This window comes from Nyctibius grandis, chromosome 23 (genome assembly GCF_013368605.1).
Source record: "Nyctibius grandis isolate bNycGra1 chromosome 23, bNycGra1.pri, whole genome shotgun sequence".
In the NCBI taxonomy this organism is placed as follows: domain Eukaryota; kingdom Metazoa; phylum Chordata; class Aves; order Nyctibiiformes; family Nyctibiidae; genus Nyctibius; species Nyctibius grandis.
Genome location: NC_090680.1, coordinates 5,698,767 through 5,712,299, shown reverse-complemented (window position 1 = coordinate 5,712,299; position 13,533 = coordinate 5,698,767). Strand labels below are relative to the sequence as shown.

The 13,533-nt window shown below is 39.0% G+C and overlaps 1 protein-coding gene across 1 annotated transcript in view; it reads left to right on the top strand.

The window, feature by feature from the left end:
• The window catches only part of COL8A1 (collagen type VIII alpha 1 chain), a 94,631-nt gene that overhangs the window by 60,687 nt on the left and 20,411 nt on the right, over positions 1-13,533 (top strand). The gene's annotated exons all lie outside the window — the stretch shown is intronic.

Genomic DNA, 13,533 nt, shown 5'->3' with positions numbered 1-13,533 from the left:
TTGCAGTAGTGTTCTGCACTCTCTTTTGGTTTCTAGATAGCTAATTAAAAGAATCCACATGTGAAGAATGAATCATGTAAATTCCTCAGGCTTTCTGAACATCTTTTAAGGAGGATGAGCGCCACATTTGATCATGGGAGAAATTCTACGCAATTTGTCTGAAATTAAACCAGTAGAGTCACATAAACATGGCTCTACAAACACGTGGCTCTAGAGCATCAGCCCTGGCAGAGACCCCGCTGTGTGAACCCACTGAACTTCTCTAGGCACTGGGGCGGACTGGTGCAGTGCCAAGGTATTAGGATCTCTGGCAGTGTCCGCTGCCGGAGCTGTCCCTGGTAACCGTTTCACCCGGCATCAGCTGCTGTGACCCACCCTAGGTCGGGTGCTATAAAAGTCTAACAAGGGGAAAAAAAAAAAGAAACAAATGAAAACAAAAAAAAAAAAAGAAATCGTATAGCCCAAGGCTCCAGCCCACAAAATATTAATAGAGAATAAAACATTTCCCAGCCAGTATTTACATTGTCCCAGAGCATCTATAAGAAAGTTTTAGAGCCCAATCCACCTAGCAATAAAACATCCATCCAAGAACGGCAGTGGGCTGTGATAACTCAGCTGCAAAGTTTCTATAGCAGTTGATGAAAAGACTGTATAAGAACACTGCTTTTTTTTATTAGTAATTTCTTCAAACCTTTCGATAAAGATCTGGTGTTATATAATCATGTAGATCACTTTAAAAAAAGTATCACGAGCTCAGTATTTTAGAGTCCTTTACCTACAGCAGGTGAAACAGTAAGATGAGCTATTAAATATACTTCCTAGACAGAAAAAAGCAACAGTTAAGCTGTTACAAATTAGCACCTGCTACTTTTCATGTGTGGCAAAATTGCTTTGAGAAAAACACACACTGTCCTCAACAATTCACAGATGTCAAGGAACGGAGAATTAAGGGGAGAAAAGACTTTTAAAATGATTGAAAGTTCTAGAAAATGCTTTTATTTCCCTTTTTAAAATCTTTTCCAGTGAATAGAGAAGAATTTCAGCAAAACATTCAGATCTGGATAGAAATACCCCTCAAATTAAAAGGAAACAAAGCCCTTTATCTGTAGCAAGAATACAGAAAATTTTCAGACTTGAGCATCAACTGGCAGATAGACTTGAAAGGCATTTGGGTCCAATAGAAGTCCTGAGCTGCTACCAAAATCAACAGTCTAATTGTCTCAGCTGAAACTGGGGCTTAGCTTTTGGGTTTCCTGTAATGAAATCTTGCCACAAACAGCTCTTCTAAGTTTTTCCTCTAATAAAATAAAATACAGCAAAATTAAGATAAATACAGGAGACAATGAAGATGGGTATGTAGTTCCCAACATAAGGCAGGGAGCAGATGTTAGAGAAAACTCGTGAAGATACCGAAATAGTACTCGTCAGTTCTAAATGGTTGATTTGACAGTTCTTTAAAAATAAACAATCAAACATCTGAAAGTAATTGCTAGACTAAGGGATTTCAGTTTATTTTATTTAAGCAATAAGGTATTTTAAAAATGTACTCAGAATGTCTAGCTTCCTTCAAATTGCTTTGGTTTTCTACACAGTGTCATGGTAGTCGCCACCCACCCAAATGTGGTATTTTAATAATATTTTTAAATTGAAAAATGACAACTGAAATGAAGAAAGCAAAACTATTCAGAAAGGTTACCAGAATGCACAGTTTAACTTCAGGCACAGTTTAACTTCAGACACTTTCTAATCTGATCAGGAAGCAGAATGAAAAAATGTATTGTTCTGAATTCAGAGGCACTGAGTCAGGTGATAAAGTTATACAATTTTCTGTGGGTTTACTGAGGTCATATCTGAAATTCAAAAGAAAACCTAAGCAACTGAAAGTAATGTGTTGGTTTATGTAGTCCGATATTCTGTCTTTCCTTTTTCCTGTTGAACTGCCTTTTATGCCTCTCAGTGTATAAACTTCTTGAACATTCTCTGTCTTCAGTTTCTTCCTCATTTTCTCGTGCTTGATGTTCCTCCATTCAATCCCTGCTTACCTGATAATAAGGATTAGTTTACTGGTCTGCCTTTTCCCTGTCTGACTTGGGGAGCTGGAAGTACTGGATGATTTTTAGTGGAACTTAAACCTTAAATTACTCATGTGTTTATGGAAATGTTACCTTACATTTCCAGGACGATTGATTTTAAACAGAAGTCAGTTGCTGGACTCCTTTAGTCACTCATGAAAACCTAGCTTCAGATTCCTCTCAGCAGCTCTGGATGGGAGGAAATTAAAGGGGAATTACAAAATAAAAATCTTTTCCAAACATAGCAGTGTTATTCAATAGCTTAGAAATTTACTTCTCTTTTCCTGTTGGTGAATGTGGTTTCTTTAACTAATCCAAGCATTATTGTGAATAAACCAAATGGTTGCTTTTGTCTGTGTTTTGAAGAAGAGGGGCTTGTTTAGGGCTTTAGTAGTGATAATTGACACATAAAGCTCTAGTACAGAAGAACACAGAAAAGGAACAAGATGAACTTGCCTCCACAAATCATTAGAACTGGGGATATTCCACGGATACCTCCTGCTTGCTGTTAGTAACCATGATGACAAGTTTACAACCCCAGGCTGTGCAAAGCAGAGACCTGAAGGACCTGCTGCTCATTAAATTCTCTGCTTCTCTAGTCCCCTGCTCCCCAGACAACCTCGCACGTGCACACACTTACAGACTTAGTCCTGGTCTTTGGTGACAAGTTCATTGGTAGTACTTTGGTGATACACAGTGACTGCCTCTTTGCAAAGTGAGGAGAAGCAGCCAACAAAATGTTCCTCAGGCTGAAAAGGGACTTCAAGCCAGTAGGCAGCAGATTTTTATACTGATAACAGGAAGTTTGTGGAAGACTAGAGCAATGTGCCTGTCTGATTTGGGAAACAGTTGTAGCTACTAACGATAGGACAAGAGGACACAGCCTCAGACTTCACCAGGGGAGGTTCAGGTTGGACATTAGGAAGAATTTCTTCTCAGAAAGGGTTATTAGACATTGGAATGGGCTGCCCAGGGAGGTGGTGGAGTCACCATCTCTGGAGGTGTTTAAGAAAAGACTGGACATGGCACTTAGTGCCATGGTCTAGTTGACAGGGTGGTGTCAGGGCAATGGTTGGACTCGATGATCCCAGAGGGCTCTTCCAACCTGGTTGATTCTGTGATTCTGTAGCAAACAGTAAGTCTTTTACTGGTTTTGCATTAAGCATAAATCCTCCTGTTTATGTGCTGAAGCATATGGTTTGTTAACAGATAGCTCATTAACAGCAACATGTAGAGCAGTCATGACTTTGCAAATGTTTTCCACACATTTTCAATAGCTTCCACATTCAGGGAAAAGTAGCACTAAGTGAACAGTCTTCTTTCAAAAGCCTCATTGACATAATTTATCAATGTAATGATTCCTTGCGAGCACACTGACTTTCTTTAGAAAACACCATTGTATTTTCTCTGGAGGAACCTCTGGAAATGTCACCTTTTAAGACAGTTTTCTAGACTCCAGAGAGTTCAGACACAGAACTCCATTAATATCTTTGTCTTGTAAAGTTCAGGGAATGTTACTACAGAATGAAATTAAATTTGAAATACAGTCAGAAGAATTACCCAGCCAATAATGATAGTTCAGCTAAAATATTTGTTATATAATTCAACCTTCTATTTAGTTTCAAAGGACTTCAATGTAGTTGTTGGGTTTATTTAAGTAACAGGTTAAGGATACCTTTTTCAATTGCAGAAGTTATGCAAATACTGTCAAATATTACAGTTCATAGTAGTCTTGCATAGGAAGAATTTCACAGAATCACAGAACGGTTGAGGTTGGAAGGCATCTCTGGAGGTCGTCTTGTCCAACCCACCTGTTCAAGCAGGGACACTTGGACCAGTTGCCCAGGACCACATCCATAAGGTTTTTAAATTATCTCCAAGTATGTAGACTCCACGAGCTCCCTGGGCAACCCATGCCAGTGCTCAGTCACCCTCACTTTTCTATTCACTCTACTCACTTTCACAATTTCTACTTTATACATCTGAAATTTCCCCTGTACTTGTTCACTGCAGCATTCTAGCTCGTGATTTACAAGGGGTGGATGAATGTTGGAGCACGATGCTGAAATCAGGGATATTTGAGTTGAGAAACTGACGCAGTAGTTTACCAAATGCATTTTTGGACTATTTACTCTGTAGTTGCCTGTGTATTCGTGGTGTAAATGGGGTCAGCTATGCAGTAGCATGGCATCAGCACACAACATGGGAATGTGAGCCATGCCAGCTGATGGCAAAGCTAAAGCTTTCTGTAGAATACTTGCTTTGTGTGCAAACAGCATATTTCATGCTACTTTGCTCGCATTACAGTCATTTTTAAGCAATCCGCAACATGGAGACTTAGTATATTGAACCTGCAAAAGGTCTGGAATGTGCTCAGGTCCCCCCTCCTGTGCAGTGTTTGTGAAGCTCTCCCTCGGTACAGGACAAACTGGAAAGACAAAGAAAAGGCAACAGCACGGAGCCCGTGCTGACAGTGTAAATAGAAACTTGAGTTTAGCAGACCAAGTTCACAGTTTGCAGTGAAAGGTCATAAGGATTTCAGGCATTTTTGGTATTTTGTATCTGCTGTCTGCACAGTATCAAGCAAATAAAAAAACCCTGATAGACAGCTTCCAATTCTGTATACTTGGCATCCCTGCTCAGCCTGGAGGAACACGGGAAGCTCTGTGTTTGGCATTCTGCAATTATTTGAGGACACGCCATCCTAACAAAGCTTTAACACTTACTCAGCCCCAACTTGCCTGGTATTTTTTCATGTGGCATTTGATAATCTAAAAAGCTTATCCAGCTTCAGTTAAGCCAAGTGGCCTGCAGTTTTCTTGCTGAAAATACAGTATCGACTTTAGCATGATGGTGAAGATCCTAAAATGTTAACTCTCAACAGGTTGTGTTCCTCTTTTCACAACCAATGTACAGTCACATTAAAATATCAAATGCTTTTACGAGAAATCTCCTACAGTTTGTAGTTGAACCAAAGGAGACTTGGAGGAGTCTGATTTATTATTTTTTTTTTTGTTATAATTTTTGCCTGCAGTGAGTTCATTCCCTCCTCTGGATATTATTATAACATCTCCTTTAGGAAAGGTTTAGCTCTGGCCTGTGAAACACTGACAATGACATTTTTATTTCCTGGACTTAACTACATTTAAACCAAGTGGAGACTGTTTTCCTGGGCGTATATAACCTCAGAAAGCCGAAGAAGAGTTTTATTACCTATGTACCTAAGAAGTTAGTGCAACCACTGCTTTTTGTGAAATCACCACTTCCAATATTCAGGCCTGAACTGCTGAAGCAACAAACAAGAAAAAAACCTTCTGTATTAATCTTGTCTTTGTGAGCATCTCTCCTGGGTTCAGAATAATCAGAGGTATCTTGGGAGTGTGAATGGGATTAAATAGTAAAAACAGAACAGTAGGTGAGCCAGGTATTGGATAAATTTTTTGCAAAGTGTATTCTTTCATCTTCCGAATTAGCTTTTTCTTTGTGTTCCTAGCTTTGCAACCCCAGGTGTATCTCAGTGTCATCATACATTAGGAGTTTTTTGTGCACACTACAAGTGCCAAACACTCAAGCCCACGTTGTACCTATAGGTGCTGAGAGGTTCCTGGTGGGGTTTTCCCTGTAACTCCCACTGACAATGTCATGAGGCCATCTGTTTCCAGTCTACATGCTCGGATACTTTGCACACTTTGTCCTTCAATATCAGGCAGAATACCTGTTCCAGCTGCTGTGCAACATATTCCTTCACACCCTTCTTGAGACAGATATTTTTGTAACTTGAAATACAAAACATATTTTGTTATTGGGTCCCTTCATTAAATTTTCTTTACTGTACCTGAAACCTGATGTCCATTCTCCCTAGCTTAAAAGTATAGTAGTTACCTGCACAAATATTCAGTCATTGTGAAGAGCTGAATATAGAAGGTCTCTCCAGACAATCCTCTTTTGACTTCCTTCTCCTTTTAATTTCCTTTCCCCCCTCACTTTTTACCTAGATATGGACGATTTTGCTCTGAGGTTTAGTAGTGCTGAATAGAGCAGAACAGATACCTGAACGTACACGTTACCTCCTCCTACCACGGTCAGGTGTAGAATACAAACACCATTTCACATGCAATTAAACCTAGCCAGGAATGAATATGATCCCTAAATGGGAGATATAACTGCATAGAACTGCAGACACACTCAAAATTCATTCCCTTTCTTCCCTAAATATAGAAAGATTAAGATCAAAGGGCTGGTGCTCACTATTTTCTACCCATCAGTAGAAAATTCACCTTTTCTAGAAAGAAATATCTTTATAATATATCATTACACAACAATTCTGACTCGAAGGCAGTGTAACACAGTTGTGCCCCAGCCAACACAGGCAGCAGCACCCGTATAAAGGACGATTATGTGAACATGTTTTTGTTATTTTGCTTTTTTTAAACAAATGCAAGCAGAGTGTTACGCCTGTGTCTGTGCTTGAGTGGATGGCTCACGCCACCTACGGGGCACCTTCAGCAGCGAGACATGTCCACTCTCAAGGACTGCCCGTGAAAACCCAGTACAGTTTCTGTACTGGTCAAAAATTGCTCCAACAGACATTTGAGTTGGCTGTAGTACCAGTCAGTATTTAAATATATGTACATGGGCAAGAAACAGTTGATCTTCAGATGCACTGCTACAACATTTGACATTCTGTGTGCTTGATTTTATAACTATATTTGCTAACAATCCAATTTTTATTCTGGTTACAAATAAGGATGCATACACACCTAATTCTCTTTTGATTATTGCCACAAATCAGTTACGGTGACTGTACCTAGAATTAGAAAAATTATACAAGATGGGTTTTAAATGTCAAGCCCATTTTGTCTACTGAAGACTGCAGTAGGGAATTTAATAAAACTCCAAACAAAGCTTACAAAGCTAATATTGCTCGTAAGAGCTGACTATCCCTGCACTGCCCGATGCAGTGTTTGCATTAAGCCTAGATGAATACCAGTGTGTGGCTTTGGCGCTGAAGAGAAAATGTCTTAGATTATAGCTGTAGAAAGAGTACCATTTTGCCCAAATCATGCCCTGTTTTGTTTTCTTTCTTCCTTCAGCAAACTGGGCTGCTTACAGCATGACAAGGACTTATGTGATTAAAACTGAAGTTAAAACAAACAATTACTCCAGACCTTATTATGCTTTTTTCTCTTTTTAATGACTAATGCGCACCAGGCTAGTGCGATTTTCGGTCAGTGCTTCTTTACCCTCTTCGCCTCCTTCTCCCCAAGACTTTTACAGTCTCACTGAATGCCGTATTGGAAAGTTGGCAGTAAGGAAGGCTCCTCCTCTCTTTCTCAGGAGGTGGACTACCTACAAACAAGAAGCAGTTGTTTTTTTCTGCTCAGCCATGTTATCCCAGTTTTACACAGGGATCAATACAAAGCAAGATTCTTCTAAATGACACTACTCAGAGATGAGTATCAGGATCTAAAACTTTATTCCTTTCTCACAATGTGCAGGGTTGTTGTAAAGTTTCCTTCTAGTAAGACCCATTTCTTCTTATCGTTTTTAGTTTGGTTTGGTTTGAAGTGAAGCACACATTTTCCTAGGACTGAAATATTTCTGGAAAAGACTATGAAAAAGGTTGCTCTGGTGGTTTTAAAACTGGAGTGAAATAGGTACCTTACAGAAGCAAGCTAATTTCAGGTGGCTCCAAAACATACAAAATAGTGATCTAATCCAGAATAAATGATAATGTCAGGACAAAAAAATGAGTCCCTTTAATTGTAAAGTACTATTCCGTCTCTTATTGGCATCATAGACTGAGAAGGCAAATGTTCTTGAAAGCTGTTGTAATTAAAGGCATAGGAAGGATGCTTGTGTGGGAGTTAAAATGGAGTTAATGAATTGCATTTACTCAGACCAAGCAACGAATTCAGAAGAAGCAATAGCATGTAGAATTTAAGTAATAAAGTGAGGATTTAAGAAAAACTGCGGATAGCACCTACAGTTTCATATTAACTGCAACTACAGTTCTAATTTGCATGGATGAAGTAGAATAACTGATGTGAATAATTGCTTTAGACACTAATATATATACAAAAACATGTCTGGAAAAAAAAAGAGCAGGCAAAATAGGGCACCTGGCATGAAAAAAAAAGCAGCTCCAGTCCTGGCATCCCCAGGGACAAATACATCTGATTTTACTTAAGCAAACAATGTGGGGGGGATGTCCTGTTTTAATTTCTTTCTTGGCCACCACTACATTGTTTATCTTGAGTGCTCATCTTCTTGACAAATGTATTTTCAGGAAACTATTCTTTTGGGTCTCGTAGTCTTGAAGAGAACCTGAACAAATGTGTCTGCTCATCAAGACTGACTGGTCTCTGCATGGCTTTTTTTAAAGTTAGAGGTTCACAGAGACCTGTAAGCAGCGAACTGCAGGGACTGGAGACTGTGAGAAACAGTATAGCACATAAAAGAGCTTACTGCCACCAAAAGTTTCTTCTCTCCATAAATTAGCGTGTTACATATTCATGAGCATGAGAAAGGAAAGAGAAGACTGATGGATGACTTAGTATAGCCCTCATTCCAGTGCTCAACATACTTCTTCCAGCATCACTTAGAGCTAAGTAAGGAGTTTCAGACCTATTTTGCAAATGAGGAACTGAAGGAGATGATTGGCAAAGCATGGCGATACCTATACAGCAGTCCCAGAAGCATCTGCAATGTTTTGCAGAGGTATCAAAGATTTAACTTTAAACCAGGTAGCCATGGGTACCACTAGCCAGTCAGGCTGCACCATCTTGATGCTCACCACAGGCTGGCTTGCCAAGTTATTTCTATTCCTGCACTGTAGACTCCATGTGGAGTCCTGAACTCCAGATATGTCCCAAATGAGATGTGTGAGCTGAGGGACCTTAAGACACTACAAGCAATTCCACTGCCTGTTGGTTTGCTTCTCTTCATTTCTCCTTTCCTTCTGCAATACAAACTGTAATGCTCAAGGTGGAAGAAACTCATGAGCATGGGTTAGAACATGCCAAAAAGTAGGAGCTGGGGAGTGACAGCAAGCAATACACAAATGTGTGGAGAGGGAGTAGGGGCTGGTGGATCAGGCCTGCCTTTTCCATAGGAATGAAAAAAAATGGTGCTGGAAGTAACTTGCCCAAGATCACAGAGGTAGTTTTGAACAACCTTACACACACGCTTAAAAATCTCTAGTTCTTTTAAAACTTGAGCCTGCTGCTTGAGTGATGGTGTCCAGACGTACCAGATCAGGACTCACAACCTGTCTTCTGCCACCCCCTACTGTAGTCCTGGGATGCGAGTAAGCAGGCAGGATTCAAGTCCAACATACGAGTTTTTCTCAGAGCCAGGGGCCAATCCATTATTTAACTCAGCAATACCAGACAGTTTATAACCTGCCTTCGGTCTTTTGCAGAGATACTAGCATGTCTAAGTCTATCCTTAGGAATTCGTTCGGAAAAAATATAAGCCAGTATTTCCTTAGTTCTCTAGGGGCAGCATGTCCTCATAGGAGGCAGGAACAGTATTTCACAATTACAATTTTCTAACTCCCTCCCCTCCAGCACTGTAGGAAAGAAAGAATATCTTATGAGAACAGTAAACATTCAGCATGTGCCTGTTTCACCATTCTGATTCGGAGTGTCAGCCTCACATTCAGAGACAGCAACTGTGGGAGTCTGGGTTATATCTGCAGTAAAAAATGTTGGCTTTTCCAGATCTGGACACTGCCACCTCAGCTCATTTCTAATGCGCGTGCTTTGGCAGCACACAGCTGAGCAAGGCCATAGATGTGCATTTTAAAATATGGTAACCTTCAAATTGTGTTTTTCTTGAGAATCATCTATATTATAATTACAAGGGGAAAAAATGGCACCACTGCATTTCTTTACAAAACAATTCCATTTAGGATTATTACTTTTAGTCAGTGAGGCATCATCACCAAGACTGAACAAGACTGAACGATGAGTAAGTTTAAAGTGTCTTTGTAATGAGTTTAACACATTTGGAAGCCCTGTGTCCTGTGCTTTTTTTTTTTTGCACCAGTTTTCTGTGGTTGGACAAAGATCAAACCTAATAGTGTGTGTAGCCAGCACACAATATACATGATCACTTTGGTTAAATTGTGAAAAAGGCTAACATCTAACTTGTCCATGTCATGTTATTTGGCAAAACTGATGATATAATTAAATGGGTTCAAATATCAAAAACAGATGTATCTGCTTACATTTATACTTTTTTTTCCTGTTTACAAAATAATGCTTTTGTTAGAGAATAAAATTCAATGAGCTTCATATGTACTGGTGGAGTTCTGCAACTCAATTATTTCTTCATCACAATGGCAAGAGAAACTCCAGCACACAAATAATCTAGAAGATTTATAGATGTGATTGCAGCGCTGACGCTTGGCCTACAGAGCTCCATAGCAGGCCAAAGAGAAGTAGTCTTTTCTGCAGGTGTGAATGGTGAAGGATACGAGCAGAATGTTTACAGCCCTACTTCTAGCTAAACTAAGAAATCTTTGAAGTATGACATGTTGATATCATGAGTGTTTAAAGCAAACTTCTGCAGGAAATGGGATCCACATGCATGTTTTCTTGGGAGTTCCTTGTAAAACAATAGTCAAGTCTGAACATAAATATGTGTTTTTAATTTAATAGATAGGTTTACTTTACAGGTTCTTCCCTCATTCTTCTACTGCCTGTAGGACCGTACATCAACAGAGACATCCAAAGCCTGCTTTCATTTAACTAAATGGGATCTTTGTCGCCAGTTAAAAAAAAAAAAAAGATATCAGATATATGAAATAATGTCTGTTCTCATGACATCTCCAGCCCAATTTCCAGGAAGAATTTGGGATAGTTTCGAATAGATGAAAAGAATGATAAGAAAAACATTTCCTTCAAAAAATGAAAGGAAAGCAACACTCCCACTTATCTTCCAACTCTTCCATCTTTGGAAATTTTCCTTTTAGCTCAGAGGGGCTAGGCAAGTAAAGCTGTTCATCAGTGACATCCCATTAAATGTCATCATTAGCAAGATAAGATGCAGTAAAATGGACTCAACAACAATTACTGCTGTCCACTTCAAACCAGATACATTTAACCACTGTGGTCATTTCCACAGCAGAAGAATACCAATATCAATAAATTGAGCACATGGAAAAGTTAGGACTCAGTGATATTAGTTATTCTATTTATAAACGGGAATTACCTCCACTGCAGTCAAAACACTACTAGAACTGTGGACAGAATCTGGGCCAGCAGTGGATACCTGTTTACTCAGCTACACAATAGCAGGTCAGGGTTAGGGTATTTTTAAGCTAATACAAACTAGAGCGATTCTAATTTTACTGCCTGAAAATGGGAATTTCATAGATCTAAACTGACATTTGTTCCTTGCCAAAATATTTTGCACTGGCACTTACTGTTGGAAAGACCAGTTTTTCCTACTGCCAAGAATTGAATAAAACTCAGCCAAATTCTTCAGTTCTTAATTGAACAAAATTCTCATTGTAGTTTTGCTTGATTAAGAAAAACAGGCCATAGTCTACTGCCTGGATAACTGTCTGGATATATATAGGTTAAGATCCATTTAAAAATATTTAACAACTAGCGAACTTTATACAGGTTATAGTTCTCATCAAAAATTCATGGGGTTATCTATATATGTCAAATTGCCTGTCTGCACAAGTGACCAGTTCCCCAACTGTTGAGTTTCACAAGTTTCCAATGTTGCTAATTGTCACATGGAAGTAATTAATTGAGTCACTTGAGAAAATCTGTTCCAGATCATGTAGGTTTTTCTTTACAATTGTGGAGGCCTGAATTACTGAACTCTAGGAAATATTCTCTTTTTTTTCTTTAAAAAAATAGATATTTATCAGTGTGATGCACAGGAACTTATGGGGCGCAAGTTTCTCAAAGTTACCGTCACTACTGCATATAGTTTTCTGTCATGTCTGTTCAGATTTCTTCATTTCATCTGTGTCACTGATCTTCCCAAGGAGAATTACTAGACCTTCATAGTCAGGAAGGTTCATAAAATATTAAACTTCAGCAGTTATTTTCAGCCTGAGGCAGCCAAGGGAAAACTAGCCAGGAAAATTCTTCAGCAATATTGTCTTAATAATTTTGCATTTCCAAATGAAAAATAAGTAGGTTTGTTTTCTCTTCCATAATAATTATCACTGCATTACGAAAGCCACACCAGTGTTGTGTGGTCGCAATACACTAATGACTGCAAGTGGAGGAAAACACAAATCTCTCCCCTTCCTCTGGATGGTTTGTCATGGCTCAGTCCTTTGAAGACAAGTTCATTTCAGGTGGGACGTTTAATCAAGATGAGGACTTCATTCCAAACCAAAGACATAACGGCACATAATCATTATTACAATATCAAAAAAGTAAATAATTTTCAACTGACCACTGTTAAGAAACTCTGCATCATTTGGGGAATAAGTATGAGTACAAGAAAGGATAAGATAAGGTATAGCTATTAGTCATAAAGAGAAGAGAGATAAAATAAGAAGGAATTCAGGAAGAGGAGAGGCATGGGCAGAATTTAACAGCAGTTCTCAAAGGTGATTTATGAGATTTGTACACACATTAGGAGATAATCCAGTCTAGAGCCTAAACAGGCAAAAGAAACAAAACTGCCACAAAATGAAAGACACTGAGTTGGGTTTTTTTTAATTTCTTAGTGATTTTGATTACTGGTACTGCCTCCGAGGTTGAAAAGAAGAAAAAGAGAAGGGTGATAACTTTTTTCTATAGATACTATTTGAAACTAATCCATCCAAATCTGCATTTAAAAGCAATGGCATTGTCATGTGGCAGTAGCTTGTACATTTTGCCCACTATGTCTTAAAGAAGAGATTAAAACTCTCCATAAGTTTGCCTTACTTCCCTTCTCTGAAATGTTACTTTCAAAAGCCTCTAATGAAAACAGTATCTAATGAAAGAGCAAACATGGATGCCATAGAGTCCCACAGATTATAAAAGCTCTTAGATTTTTGTCTAGTACAGTCACTGCTGATTTATTATTAAAGCTTAAATCAGTGAAGATGGAAGAAATTGGATTACCCCTCAATTCCAAGCAGAAAGCTGCTAAATCTCTGGTATCTCAGTTAATTCCTCCACATGTTCCCCTCCGTTCATCCTAGCTTTCCTCCAGGTGCTTCTTCCTTTGCCAGCAATGAAGCTGCTGTGCTCTGGGGTCCCATCAGACAGCAGCGTGAAACATTGATGCCACCACAAGCTACTCATATAGATGTGGTAATACCAGCAAAGTATTGGGGGGTTTTGATTTCTTTATTTTAATTCTTACTGATTGTTTTATTTGTGTGCGTAGGCTGATGGATCCGTGTATGGGCAGCGCTTACTATCCCAGCACATTGCTCAGAGTTGCTGGTATGGCTCCTTCTTAGCTAGAAGCACTTTGCCATTTAGGATTC